The sequence below is a fragment of the Pocillopora damicornis genome, chromosome 11 (genome assembly GCF_964200805.1).
Source record: "Pocillopora damicornis chromosome 11, jaPocDami1.2, whole genome shotgun sequence".
Classification (NCBI taxonomy): domain Eukaryota; kingdom Metazoa; phylum Cnidaria; class Anthozoa; order Scleractinia; family Pocilloporidae; genus Pocillopora; species Pocillopora damicornis.
The window spans coordinates 19013815-19029108 of NC_142680.1; the positions used below are offsets into that span (position 1 = coordinate 19013815).

The 15294-nt window shown below is 38.9% G+C and overlaps 2 pseudogenes across 2 annotated transcripts in view; both read left to right on the forward strand.

Annotated features, from left to right (window-relative positions):
• Nucleotides 1–15294, forward strand: part of LOC149037981 (uncharacterized) — a 95768-nt pseudogene that overhangs the window by 66792 nt on the left and 13682 nt on the right. The window lies entirely within an intron of this gene.
• Nucleotides 5633–13068, forward strand: LOC149037987 (uncharacterized; annotated as a pseudogene). The gene is made up of 2 exons (XR_016180866.1): nt 5633–6484; nt 7333–13068. The product of XR_016180866.1 is annotated as an uncharacterized LOC149037987 (transcript).

Sequence of the window (15294 nt, forward strand, 5' to 3'; positions counted from 1 at the left end):
GCATTGTTCAGGGGGCCATGTTTATTTCAAAAAGGAAATTGAGCAATGCTGAGTGTATTGTCTTGATTAAAAGGGAAATTTCCCTTCTTAAGGTGTGTTTGAGCTGTAACATCACGCTACATCTCACGAGAACAATAAACGCTTCATTTGCATAGGCATTTAGCATATTAAGGGTTTAAAGCTTCCGTCTGGTATGAATAACAAGTCATAACACGTCAACCAGTCTTTGGAGTAATTTCACAGTTCGTCCACTAATCAATAAGATAATCAGTTTGTACATCTGCCATCATGATGTTTCTCGCTCTAACTTGAATTTCAAGGTAGGCAAAGAACAGTTTTTATCAACTACACCTTTTGTTGTTCATTATGAGAAAATATGCACTCATTTGCGTGAAAAGGCGAACTATTGGGTGAAGTTACATTCCTCAGCGACAAAAAACGATCATTTGCGCGTAAATCAGATTCCATAACGAGTTTTGTATTTTAATCAGCATTCAATAGCAATTTTGGGCTTTCTTATGCGTCAAACGTCATACAAAAGAGAAAAATACACTTTCATTTCCTCTAACCTCCAAGTTATAAACGCCATCTTTAATGCCAATGGAGACAATACAAAAACATTCTAAAGCAGGAATCATTCATTAAAACTTTTAACCAACAGCCTCATATGGCGTATCATTATTTTCGCCTACCATCGAGGCCTCAAAATCCAAATAATCAGACCATGATATCGAACTGCTCTCACTTAAACTACTATCCGCCATATTTACTTTGTACACACGTATGACCTATCAGGTCAAATTCAAATTCGAAGCGTGTGTGGCGGATGACTTACAAAGCCACATTTAGGACAGTTTTCTGAGCGAAAAAAGGCACGAAGAGGCGTTTGAAGTACCCTGTGTCTATTTCACTATGTTAACTGAGGCCTTTAGACAGTATTCCGAAAAAGTTATTTTAAGCCGTCAACGGAAATTGAATAATGCTGAGTGTATTGTCCAGATTAAAAGGGAAATTTCCCTTGGTAAGGCGTGTCTGATCTGTAAACATCACGCCACATTTCTCGAGAACCATTAACTCTCGAGAGCGGCGTTAATTCGAGGGCGGCGTTTAAATCGAGTAAATACGGCAAACACACACACAACCCACAATTTCTCCAGTCGCTCTGACGAAGGGCTAACGCTCGATGCGTCAGCTTTGAAACTATTGATGGTGGCCAATTTACGTTATCAACTCAGTTGATAAGACTGAAAGACCATATAAAAGTGAAATTGACCATATAAATAAAAAAAAGTTGATCATATGAAAAGGCGAATTGACAATATAAGATGTCGCATTATTTGACAGTGGTCATTCAGATAATATACCTGTGGGCAGAGCGCATTTACAACAGGATAAGACATTTTGTTGAGAAGTGATCAGTCATATTATGCATTTGGTTAAAGTTTGGAATAGAAAATTTCTTAAAGTCTAAGCTGCACTGCTAAGATGAAATATTTACACAGACAGCAATCTTTATGTACCAGGCCTTATTATTACACCTAGATCCACTGATGTAAAAAGAAAATCAAAGTGCTCTGTGAGCAAACTCGTGAATTGACATATGATTTTTTAGATTATGTTTAATGTTATCTGGTTTAGGGAATTTTGTGGTTGATTGTCATATCTAGAGTACGAGCAGTAGTTCAGTGTTCGCTAATGTAGCAAAGAAACAAAGTAACGTTGGGATAAGAAGGCATTACAGTTGAAATGATCATGCTATTATATTTGACAAGGGTGGATGATGTCATGTGTTTTAAATGTCTATCGTTTTTGTTTCTGGTTCAAAAGAAAAGGTTGAAAGTAAATGTGGGTGAAAAGTGAAATTTACTGTCTTTCGTTGTAAATATTAGAAAATCAAGGCAATATTGTCTTAATGAAAACATTAACGATTCCCTCTTTATCAAATGAGACAAACGGGAACGAGTTTTGAGTGATATAACTAAGCCAAGCCTGCCACCGTCATTTTGGATCTCCGCCCAGGTAGATTTAAGTCACGTGCTAGGCAACGTATAATCAATAACAAGATAGAATTTCATTTCAGGCCTATTTATCAATTTTGTGGTGTGTAACTTTCGCATTTTAGTACGTTGTATGTATGTTGAATCTTCAAATTGTCTTGAAACTTAAAAGAAAATTGTTCTTTAAAAATTCACTGAAAATCGGTAGCTAAAATTGTTTGTTTAGGTGTTATTTGATTTTCGTGTTAACTTGTAATTTCGTCAGTCGCCGGCATCTTTGGTTGCTTCACACAGGAAAAACACACGCGACGAAACGTAATAATCAATTTTGTCCTCAATCTCACGCCATAACAGAAAAAGCTTTTGAACATCTGTAAACTCCGAGCGCTTCGCAGTAAGTGATATTTGCAATGAATCTTCGGATTGTTTTCAAGTTCAAGGATTTTAAATTACAATTTTATGAAAAACGAAGGTTGTTCTGTTATTTCAGTGTGAATCCTTGAATGCCTGCCAGTCGCTGGCGCCGCTTGTTGAAACTAAAACGAAAAAAAAAAAACTCTTTTAAGATTATCATTGGCTTCTTTTTCACCCCACCACTATTCTTAGCAACAAAGGTCGCCATTTCGTCTGTTTATTGCTCGCCAAAAACTATCAAATGCACTCAAAAGCCTAAAATCTAAAAAAAGTTTACAGGAATCGACCAATCGAGCGAGCGAGCGAGGGAGCGAGCGAGCGAATGCCATTCCCTACATCGTATCTATAACTCGCTCTTGCGCATGCGCGCAATTTACGAGTTAAAAAAGAAGTAGAAGTGTAACATACATATGTACAAATAAATTTGGCTAAGACATTGAAAATGTTCTTAAACAGATAGTTGTGCATGTTGAGAGTTGCACTTAAGTTAATGAGATTCATTTTAGTCTTGTAATAGGTATCAAAGTTCCAAGTAAGCGTTAGGTGAGCGCTATGGACGAAAAAGAAGGCGTTCCTTTTCTATCGCGTACTCTATCGCGTGAAAAGCATCATTTAGAGTGGCCATGTTTATTTCAAAACAGAAATTGAACAATGCTGAGTGTATTGTCCAGATTAAAAGGGAAATTTCCTTTGCTAAGGCGTGTTTGACCTGTAAATATCCCGCCACATTTCTTGAGAACCATGAACTCCCAAGAGCGGCGTTAATTCGAGGGCGGCGTTTAAATCGAGTAAATAATCCTAAATGACCAAATAAACGATATCTTGTGCAAAACCAAATTTTCTACTGATTTTTTTTGACGCTTAATCAACGGCCATTTTGAAAACGTTCCGATCAAGGTCGCGTGATATGATACGTCACACTCGTGTAGGCAGTGAAAGGGTCATGTTAAGACCTGGATGTAACAACTTGGCTCTCGATCTCCAGCTGCTACCGAACGGAAAAAGAAAAGATTTTATTCCATTTTGGTACAAGCCACCATTTAGAGACTGAAATAAAAAATGAAGAATAAAATACTCTTCTCTAAAAAGGTTGAATTATCGAAACGCGACGGATCGCGTATCTGTATTCAGAGCCACAGATAAATTGCATGCCATACCAAACAGCGGTAAAAAAATCATATTACTTTTTCCCTCTTGACCATTATCGAGTCTGTTTCTTAAAGAAACATTTTTTAGTCCAAGCCGAAAAGCATTTAACTTAAGATTATTTCCGGTGTATGTCACTGTGACCTCAAGCCCATCGGTTCTGGATTTAGCGTGACATAAGCGCAAAGTGTCGTCACGAATTTCGAGAGGTTTTGATCTGGTTTCGTGAACGAAACTCTTCTTCCACGTTCCGGAAATGTACAAGATTAATTCTTTCTTTATCTTTTTTTAACGGAGACTAGTGAACAGCACAAAGAAAGGCTTCTTGCTCTTATAACTTTTTGTTCATTTTTCCAACGCGTTTCGTCCTTAGCTGAGACTTCTTCAGGGACGATTACAACGTTCATTGAACAGCATATATAGCACATACGTTTCCCTAAGAATGACTTCCAATGGAAGTGAATTATAACAGAAACATGCTGTAAACCGACGTTACAAGAAACGTCTCGTCATAAGCGCCATACTCGAGCGTTGTTTCGCATTTGCGACCGAAAAATATGATGAAATAAATCTTGTCTGCAAGGTTACTTGTTTCAAAAAAGTACTGTTTTCAGCTGAGTGAACAGTAACTTACTCACGCTCGTTTATCGAAAATAAAACAAGCCGACAGCCCGAGAGAGGAAACCATTAAGGCACATGTCATGAGACTGCCCAGCACCCATAGTATAAAACGCAAAGTCTTGGTTAAAAAACCTTCGTCAAATTCAATACAAGAAAACTGAGAACCGATACAAACGCGTTGAAAAGTGGATAATGAGGAAAAGTACTCTAACAAAATGAATCTGTCTAATGCTATCAGTCAAAGATGGCCACTGACCTTTTCAGATTATGTTAAAACCAGGCTTTCAACTGTCTGTTCTAGACGTAAGATTGAGGAGAGTAATTGTTATTTCTGTCAAGACTAAGTTGGGAAATTTTGAAGAGCAGACGTGTTTTTTCAGTTGTCTGATCTGTTGTTTTTTTTTCTACATCTTTCAAGCAAGCGTTAGGTGAGCGCTATGGACGAAAAAGAAGTCGTTCCTGCTCTTTTGCGTGTTTTGAAGAGCATTGTACGGGGTGGCCATGTTTATTTCAAAATGGAAATTGAAAAATACTGAGTGTATCGACCAGATTAAAAGGGGAATTTCCCTTGTTAAGGTGTGTTTGACCTGTAAAAATCACGCCAAATTTCTCGAGAACAGTGAACTCTTCATTACAAGGGCATTCAGCATATCAGGAGTTTGAAATTAGAAAGTCATTATCTTATCGTACGGAAGATGTAAAAGTTTAAAGTTGCTTTTAGCATAAATAAAACGCAATATTTTGTACCCTTCAATTTCCTGTTATCATCAAATGCGCAATAATTTGTTTCTTCGTGCTCCTTGTTCATGCCATACGAGTTCGTAATCCCATTCATTAAAGATATCTTGTTGGAAGTTACTGCAGAAAATATTGAGTCTTTGAAAACTTGAAAGAGTTTTGAAATTTCATAAACTTGTAAATCAAAGAACCGTGAAAGTATTATGTCAGACGTGAAATTAATTCAAACTGTTTGCTGCAAGGAAATTGTGTATCAATAAAGCGGGGTTTTGATGCTATACCAAGCTTATTGAAGTGAATTTTTTGAAGGACTTTAAGTTCTAAGATGCACATTCCTCCTATGGCGTCACACTCTTCGATTGCTCAGTTTCTGCATTTTAATAAGCTACAACATTGAACCTCGAGAGGGAAATATTTTAGTTTTAATTACAAATCGCTGGGACTTGGCATTCAAAACAGAAAGCAGTTTCAGAGCGTACATCTATATTCTAATATAAAGTAGAGATAAGTTTTCATTTTGTTTCAAGTTAGTTTAGATGTGTAGCCAATTTTAGTATCCATGCCGTCATACACAATTGATAGAGCCAGTGCGCATGTGCGATTAAGTACTTATTTAAACGAATTTAAACGAGTTTTTCCTTTTCCCCTCACATACATCAATCACTGTTTAATTTCACTTAGGAAGTATTTATGCTTGAATAAATTGAATCTCTTTCAGGATTTTTGTCGAGGATAGCTATCTCCAGAAATAAAGCCAAGTATGGCTGTACAGCCTTTTACGAACGAGCAGCTGAATTATTTTAAATTCGCTTCCATTGTACTGAATGAGTTCGCCATTGCTTTGCGTCAGACGTTCAAATCCATGTGGGACAACATATTAGGACATCGTCCTGGGTATCAACCGTGGGATAACTCCACGTTAGTAAGAAATTTGTTTCTCGCTGAAGAAGGTGGAAAAAGCAAAGTTCCTACACACATCTCCTATGAAGAATGGGATTGTACCGCCCTGTTCCAGGCCACCATCTATGCAAAGTCCTTCGCTACGCCAGATAGCAAAGGTGATAAAAGGAAACTTTATGAACTGTACGTAAAGCACCATAAAGTACCTCTTGGAAAGTTCCATCCATCTGTTGTGAGTCCAAGTGGAAATACAGCCGAAACTTTCGCTCTCGCGATTGATCAGCTTCGACTTTTACGAAACTCGCTTTGTCACTCAGACAAGTCAGAGATTGATAAACCAACCTTTGACCAGTACGTGGACCTCGCCAAAGAAGCATTCAAAGCTCTTGGTATCAAGGCAGATCCCATTGATGCCATCGGTGGATTGACAGAGTCTGACTTTCCCACGAAAGAAGTTCGTAGATTGGAGGAGAGTCTTAGACAGGAGACCAGATCATATATCGAGTGTCTCGAAGAAGTAAGATCAAATGTCGAGTGTCTCGAAGAAGTGAGATCAGGTGTCGACAAATTAATAGCTCAGGGGAATGCTATAGTTAAAGTTGAAGACCTTGCTTTGTTGGAGAGAAAAATAGATGATTTGAAACTTAAGATGGATCAAGATCAAACAGGTATAAACTGATTGTAAACTTTACAGGATTTTTAGATTAACAACAATTCTAGGATGCAATGTGGCAGAGTCTTATAAGCAGGTAATTTAGTGTTAACAACTGGATTGGAAACGTAAATTAGCCACCGTAAAGGGTAAAAAAGCTGACGTTTCGAGCGTTAGCCCTTCGTCAGAGCGATTAGAGGAATTGTGGGTTGTGTGTGGAATATAAATCCACACACAACCCACAATTCCTCTAATCGCTCTGACGAAGGGCTAACGCTCGAAACGTCAGCTTTTTTACCCTTTACGGTGGCTAATTTACGTTTTCAACCCAGTTGTTAACACTAAATTACCTGCTATACTCTCCCACCGACGCAGCACCACAGTTTCTTTAGAAACTTACCCCTTTATTCAGAGTCTTATAAGCACTACTTTGGCAGGGAGGACCAAGAGACAACAGCGTTATTATTCTGCAGCTGTACTTTAGTATGAATAGGTCAACGGGGCAACTTCCAGCTTTGAACATGTCTTGAAAATCCTTTCTTCTTCCCTAACATGACTCTATAATTCTATAATCTATTCTATAATCGAACCTCGAACAATCTGTTTTCTTTTATGTCAAAACAATTTTTTCATGAAGTAAACTGCACCCGCGATATTTACCAACATCGTGACTTTTGTAGGATGTTCCTAAGATCACAACTTCACGGAAAAAACAAGAAGCCCATGACTAGAGCTGTATCCATAATACTAGATTTTTAATATTACTGTAAAATTAACCCTTTTTTGTAATCGTTATTTTTCATTTGCTCTTCAAACTACCAACATTTAGCTCTTTCATGATTGCATCAATTTGTTCCTTTTAAGATTCAAAGCCATTCCTTCCACCATCAAATCTTCCTTCAAGGGTTCCACACTTCACGGGCCGTCAGAGAGAATGTGAAGACATCAGCCGTCACTTAACTTCCAAAAGTTCCCAGATCGTGTCCATATGGGGCTCGCCTGGTTTTGGTAAGACGTCTGTGGCAACTGAAGTCGGATATCAACTCCAAACTGGTGGACTTCCCGTATACTTCTTCTCCATGCGAGGGCTTCTTTCAAAAGCCGATCTGACTACGCAGCTTCTGAGCTTCTTTAAAAGACACTACACAAAAGGTCAAATGCCTCATGGGATGTCCATAGAAGACGAACTTTCCCTCTTTCTAAGCGACATTTCAGGTGAATTTGTGATGATTCTTGACAATGCCGATGACTTACTCGAAAGTGGAGCACCGAATGTGAAGGAGGATTTCATAAACCTTCTGGTAGTCATTCTTTGTCAGTTCAAAAACTTAACATTTCTTCTTACCACTAGGCAATCTCTTGAATTTATGAATGTACATTTTAAAGGCCATCAAGCAGTAAGAATAGGGCCATTACACGAGTCCTTCTCTCAAACGTTAGTCGGCGGACTACTTCCAAAAGCGACCGCGTCTGACTGCTCGAATATTGCAAAAATATGCGGGTTCGTACCTTTGGCCATGAAACTGTTATGTTCCTCTATTGTTGAAGATAATATTCGGCCAACTCAATTTTTGGTTAGCTTCAAGGAATCTATAGAAGATAACCTTTTGGAGCTGTTGGACAATCCAGATTATCCAAGCAATCTGCGATTGAAGCTCCTATTTGAATCCTCTTTTCAGAGACTCTCTATATCAGAGAAAGAAGCGCTGGTATCACTCAGTGTTCTTTCTGGAGATTTTAACCACTCGGTTGCTACAGCTGTCATGGGTGTAAAACCAACTCTGGAGGCCAGAAAAATCTTGCATAGGCTTCGGAGAAAATCCTTCCTCGACTCTAGCTTAAAATCTGAGTCATTTTCGATGCATAAGTTGATTCTATCGTTTGTAAGGGAAAGAGGTCAAGATGAAATGAAAGAGGCCATGCTGAACTCCAAAGCACGTTTGTCTGCATTTTACGTCTCTCTTTTCGAGCAGCTAAATCAACAGTTTTTGACAGGACAATGCATGCAAGCATTTATTGATTTCTATGAAGAGAAGCAGAATATTGTTCAAAGTCTTATGGAGAGCTGTTCCGATCCTAAGACATGTGACGTTGCATTTGGTGTCCTGACAAAAGCAGAAATCTTTCTAGACTCCCTTTTCTGGTGCGAGGGGAAAATCATCGACAAAATTTACGATCACGCAACCAAAGAAGCTCAGAAGTTTAAAAAGGGCGCGTTCTACAGTCAGTTGCTGGTGTCCTTAGCATTCTTTGAAGTGACTTGGGGGATAGATGGAAGATCGATGACGCTGCTCTCTAAAGCCGAAGGCCCTTCTTTGTCGGTAGATGATAAAATAAAAATCCTGTGTTATGGAGGCATCTGTCAACTGGTTTCAGGCAAAGTAGACGACGGAGCTCAGAAGTTGCAAGAAGCTCTTTGCTTGATGTGTGACAGCCCGGAACATCGAATTCTCAGCGTAACTGCACTGCAAATTCTTGTTATTTACTTTCTTTTCAATAAAAAGAAAGCAACTTCACTAGAGTTTTACACCAAAGCTTTACATGAATGCAGAGCATTAGGAGACACAAGTCTTCTTGTTATTCCTCCGGTGAATAACAAAGATTTGACAATGATCGAAGCAGATATGCCGGAACCAGATGTTATAACCACTCAACCACTTAGATTAGAAACTATTTGCGTTGTTAGCAAAGCAACAGAAATGTTCTCTGATTACGAAACAAAGCAAGCAATAAGCAAATCTGTGCTAAGGATGTCGAATCAAACAAAAACACAGATCATCCCGCATTCCGTTGGTTCATGGACCTTCCAGCGCAACATCAATTTGACAATTCAAATTGTACTGAATAATCCCGAGGAGGCATCAAAGTTGTGCGACACACGGATCAGTTATCATAAAAAGACCTTAAAACAAAGTGGAAAAGTTAACGAAGGAGATAGAGCTACACCCATAAAAAATCTTGATTTAAATTTGCATCAAGAAGAATTATATAAAAGCTTTCTGGACCAAGGCAGCACTCTTCGCCAGATGAAAAACTATCCTAAAGCCATTCAGTTCTTTGAATATGCCCTAAACATCGCAAGAGGACTGTTCGGGGAGGAACACCCAGACACAGGTCAGAATTACTTGTCTATCGGAGAAACACAACATGCTTTAGGAAATTTCTCGTCAGCACTTAAGTCCAAACAGCGTGCTCTTAACATAAGAGTTAAACTCTTCGGGGAAGAACACCGAGACACAGCCGAAAGTTACTTTTCTATCGGAGTAGCACAACATGCTTTAGAAAATTTCTCGTCAGCACTTCAGTCCCATCAGCGTGCTCTTGACATAAGAGTTAAACTCTTCGGTGAAGAACACCGAGACACAGCCGAAAGTTACTTTTCTATCGGAGTAACACAACATGCTTTAGAAAATTTCTCGTTAGCACTTAAGTCCAAACAGCGTGCTCTTGACATAGGAGTTAAACTCTTCGGGGAAGAACACCGAGACACAGCCGAAAGTTACTTTTCTATCGGAGTAACACAACATGCTCTGGGTAATCTCTCGTCAGCACTTAAGTCCCATCAGCGCGCTCTTGACATAAGAGTTAAACTCTTCGGCGAAGAACACCCAGACGTAGTCAAAAGTTACTTTTCTATCGGAGTAACACAACATGCTTTAGGAAATTTCTCGTCAGCACTTCAGTCCCATCAGCGTGCTCTTGACATAAGAGTTAAACTCTTTGGGGAAGAACACCGAGACACAGCCGAAAGTTCCTTTTCTATCGGAGTAGCACAACATGCTTTAGAAAATTTCTCGTCAGCACTTCAGTCCCATCAGCGTGCTCTTGACATAAGAGTTAAACTCTTTGGGGAAGAACACCGAGACACAGCCGAAAGTTACTTTTCTATCGGAGTAACACAACATGCTTTAGAAAATTTCTCGTCAGCATTTCAGTCCATACAGCATGCTCTTGACATAAGAGTTAAACTCTTCGGTGAAGAACACCGAGACACAGCCGAAAGTTACTTTTCTGTCGGAGTAACACAGCATGCTTTAGGAAATTTGTCGTCAGCACTTCAGTCCAAACAGCGTGCTCTTGACATAAGAGTTAAACTCTTTGGGGAAGAACACCGAGACACAGCCGAAAGTTACTTTTCTATCGGAGTAACAGAACATGCTTTGGGCAATTTCTCGTCAGCACTTCAGTCCCATCAGCGTGCTCTTGACATAAGAGTTAAAGTCTTCGGCGAAGAACACCCAGACACAGCCAAAAGTTACTTTTCTATCGGCGTAACACAACATGCTTTAGGAAATTTCTCGTCAGCACTTCAGTCCCATCAGCGTGCTCTTGACATAAGAGTTAAACTCTTTGGGGAAGAACACCGAGACACAGCCGAAAGTTCCTTTTCTATCGGAGTAACACAACATGCTTTAGAAAATTTCTCGTCAGCACTTCAGTCCATACAGCATGCTCTTGACATAAGAGTTAAACTCTTCGGGGAAGAACACCGAGACACAGCCGAAAGTTACTTTTCTATCGGAGTAACACAACATGCTTTAGAAAATTTCTCGTCAGCACTTAAGTCCCATCAGCGTGCTCTTGACATAAGAGTTAAATTCCTTGGGGAAGAACACCGAGACACAGCCGAAAGTTACTTTTCTATCGGAGTAACACAACATGCTTTAGAAAATTTCTCATCAGCACTTCAGTCCCATCAGCGTGCTCTTGACATAAGAGTTAAACTCTTTGGGGAAGAACACTGATACACAGCCGAAAGTTACTTTTCTATCGGAGTAACACAACATGCATTAGAAAATTTCTCGTCAGCACTTCAGTCCCATCAGCGTGCTCTTGACATAAGAGTTAAACTCTTCGGCGAAGAACACCCAGACACAGCCAAAAGTTACTTTTCTATCGGCGTAACACAACATGGTTTAGGAAATTTCTCGTCAGCACTTCAGTCCCATCAGCGTGCTCTTGACATAAGAGTTAAACTCTTTGGGGAAGAACACCGAGACACAGCCGAAAGTTCCTTTTCTATCGGAGTAACACAACATGCTTTAGAAAATTTCTCGTCAGCACTTCAGTCCATACAGCATGCTCTTGACATAAGAGTTAAACTCTTCGGGGAAGAACACCGAGACACAGCCGAAAGTTACTTTTTCTATCGGAGTAACACAACATACTTTAGAAAATTTCTCGTCAGCACTTAAGTCCCATCAGCGTGCTCTTGACATAAGAGTTAAATTCCTTGGGGAAGAACACCGAGACACAGCCGAAAGTTACTTTTCTATCGGAGTAACACAACATGCTTTAGAAAATTTCTCATCAGCACTTCAGTCCCATCAGCGTGCTCTTGACATAAGAGTTAAACTCTTTGGGGAAGAACACCGATACACAGCCGAAAGTTACTTTTCTATCGGAGTAACACAACATGCATTAGAAAATTTCTCGTCAGCACTTCAGTCCCATCAGCGTGCTCTTGACATAAGAGTTAAACTCTTCGGCGAAGAACACCCAGACACAGCCAAAAGTTACTTTTCTATCGGAGTAACACAACATGGTTTAGGAAATTTCTCGTCAGCACTTCAGTCCCATAAGCGTGCTCTTGACATAAGAGTTAAACTCTTCGGGGAAGAACACCAAGACACAGCCGAAAGTTACTTTTATGTCGGAGTAAAACAAGATGCTTTAGGCAATTTCTCGTAAGCACTTCATTCCAAACAGCGTGCTCTTGACATAAGATATAAACTCTTCGGCGAAGAACACCCAGACGCAGCCGAAAGTTACTTTTCTATCGAATTAACACAACATACTTTAGGAAATTTCTCGTCAGCACTTAAGTCCCATCAGTGTGCTCTTGACATAAGAGGTAAACTCTTCGGGGAAGAATACCGAGACACAGCCGAAAGTTACTTTTATCTCGGAGTAAGAGAACATGCTTTAGGAAATTTCTCATCAGCACTTCAGTTCAAACAGCGTGCTATTGACATAAGAGTTAAACTGTAAGGGAAAGAGCACCAAGACACAGCTCAGAGTTACTCTTCTATCGGAGGAACACAACATGCTTTAGGAAATTTCTCGTCAGCACTTCAGTTCCAACAGCGCGCTCTTGACATAAGAGTTAAACTCTTCAAGGAAGAACACCCAGACACAGCAAAGAGTTACTTTAATTATAGAGTAACACAACATGCTTTAGGCAATTTCTCGTCAGTACTTCAGTCTCAACAGCGTGCTCTTGACATAAGAGTTGAACTCTCCGGGGAAGAACACCCATGTACAGCAGACAGTTACTTTAATCTCGGAGTAACACAACATGCCTTGGGAGACGTTTTATCAGCACTTTAGTCCAAACAGGGTGCTCTTGACATAAGAGTTAAACTCTTCGGGGAAGAACACGCAGGCACAGCTTAGAGTTACACACATCTTGGAGTAACACAACATGACTCAGGAGACTTTTTTTCAGCACTTCAGTCTAAACAACGTGCCCTTGACATATGAATGAAACTCTTCAGCGAAGAACACCAAGACACAACTCAGAGTTACTCTTCTATCGGAGTAACACAACATGTTTTAGGGAATTACTCGTCAGCACTTCAGTCCGAACAGCGTGCTCTTTTTTTTATTATTATTATTTTTTTAAATTTTATTTGTTTTTGGGTTTTTACAGTTTTTACAAGTACGCAAGATACATCACAAATTTTTACATGCATAAATTTACATTACACTACTCTATTACACAAAGAAAATACCACAACACTGGACTACGAGAATAAAAAAAAATAAAATAAAAAAAAGAGGCATCGCGTATTGATATAAATAATAAATTAGTTCAGCTATTGTTCTATCAGTTGAAGGAGGGGTTTCCATTTGTTGTAATGGATCTCAAGTTTATTATTCTTTCTGGCTATAAAACGTTCTATTTGAAACGTACTATTAATTCTTTCGAAAAAGGATTTAAAGGATAGATAAGTCTTATTTAGCTTGGTGCGATAAATAAAATATTTACCTTCTAGTACAATGTAATTAAGAAGGATTCCGTCATTGTCATGATTAGGCGCGTCAGAAAAACCAAAAACAATATCTTTAATATCAGGAGACTTCAAAGTAATGCCCTGTGAGTTTAACATGACAGTGACTTCATCCCAGAAAGCATGCACTCTTGGACAGTAAAATAACAAATGTTCTAAAGTCTCTAACTCCTTTTCGCAAAAATAACACAATGGGGAGTCTACTTTCTTAAATTTAAACAACATAACATTTGTGCATAAGATTCTATTTAGTATTTTATATTGAAACTCCCTTAGTTTGGTATGCAAAGTTGTTTTAAAAGGCAGTAAATAAATCTTCTCCCAATCAAGATGAAAAGTGTCTGTATTAAGTGCTTTGTCGTATTTCTTCATTGCAGTTGGTATACTAGATATCTTAGAGACGAAAATCTGGTACAATGATTTTGAATAAAGCTTCTGTAAAGTCTTCTGTTCACCATCAACCCACAGGGAGAAATTACTTAGATTTTGGTATTGTGTGTTTCCGTAGATAGAAGTCCTATTTAGTTTCAATTCTCTACGCCACTCTTGTGGGAAAGCATTGAGGAGACGGAAAATTAGGAAGCGATCGACCGGTGAGAGAGATGAACGCCATGGCTCCTTATCCAATTTGAGCTCGCCATTTTCATCATAGAGGTTGCCAATTTTTATTAATCCTGCGTCAAAAAGCTTTTTACAATAAACTGATCTGGAATCAATGCATATAAACCTGTTGTTCCATAAGACCTGATTTACTATATCTGAAAGCGAGGAAGGGTTGTCCTCGTTCAAAGAAGACCAAGTTGAAATGCATTCGTTGTAGAAGTCTGGAAGAGCTATTGGTAACTTTGTAAAATCAAAGTTACATTGGAACAAAAATTTACCTCCTACCTTTTTGAGGTAAGACTCCAAGAAAAATTTCCACCCAGCTGAGCTAGTTTCTAGAAATTTCTTAATACAGAGTACTCTTTGAGTTTTAATCATGGACTCGATGTCGGGCATTTTTAACCCCCCTTTTTCGAGGGAGTTTATCAGTGCATTTCGCTTAACTTTGTCCTTGCCCTTCCAAACGAATGAATATAGTAGATTATTGATTTTTTTAATGAAGTCTTTCTTGGTTGAAATAAGAGATGCTCGATACAAAATTTTTGGTATAGCGAATGACTTGATTACTTGTATTCTTCCTAACAAAGTAAGACCTCTCCAACTCCAGCCTTTCACAGATTCTCTCAGGGATTTCTCGATAGTTTCAAAATTCATTTTGTAAAACAAAGATGGATTATGGGTGAAGTGGACACCCAGCATTTTAACCACCTTACTTATCTCCTTTACACCTAGTTCCGAGGCTTTTATTTCCATATTACCAAGCAAAAGAATTTCCGTTTTGTCGTGATTTATACACAAGCCTGAGTATGTGCTAAAAAGGTTAATGTTATTGAATAGGGCGAGGTGTGACTGCTTGTCACGGACAAATGATGTCATATCATCTGCAAATATAACTAATTTCAGTTCATTTCCATCTACGTTAATACCTCTTATTTGATTGTTATTTCGCACAGAGATAGCAAGCAGTTCAAGCACTATGATAAAGAGGGATGGCGATAGTGGATCGCCTTGGCGGACACCCCTTTTGAGGTTAAAAGAGGGAGTTGAAAAACCATTATTTGTCACAGAGCTTGATATGTTACTGTAGAACGTTTTAATCCATGCCCTGAAAGACTCTCCAAAACCAAACGATTCCAGTGATTTTGATAGAAAATTCCAATTTACGGAGTCAAAGGCTTTCTCAAAATCTATAGCAGTGATAATACCTTTT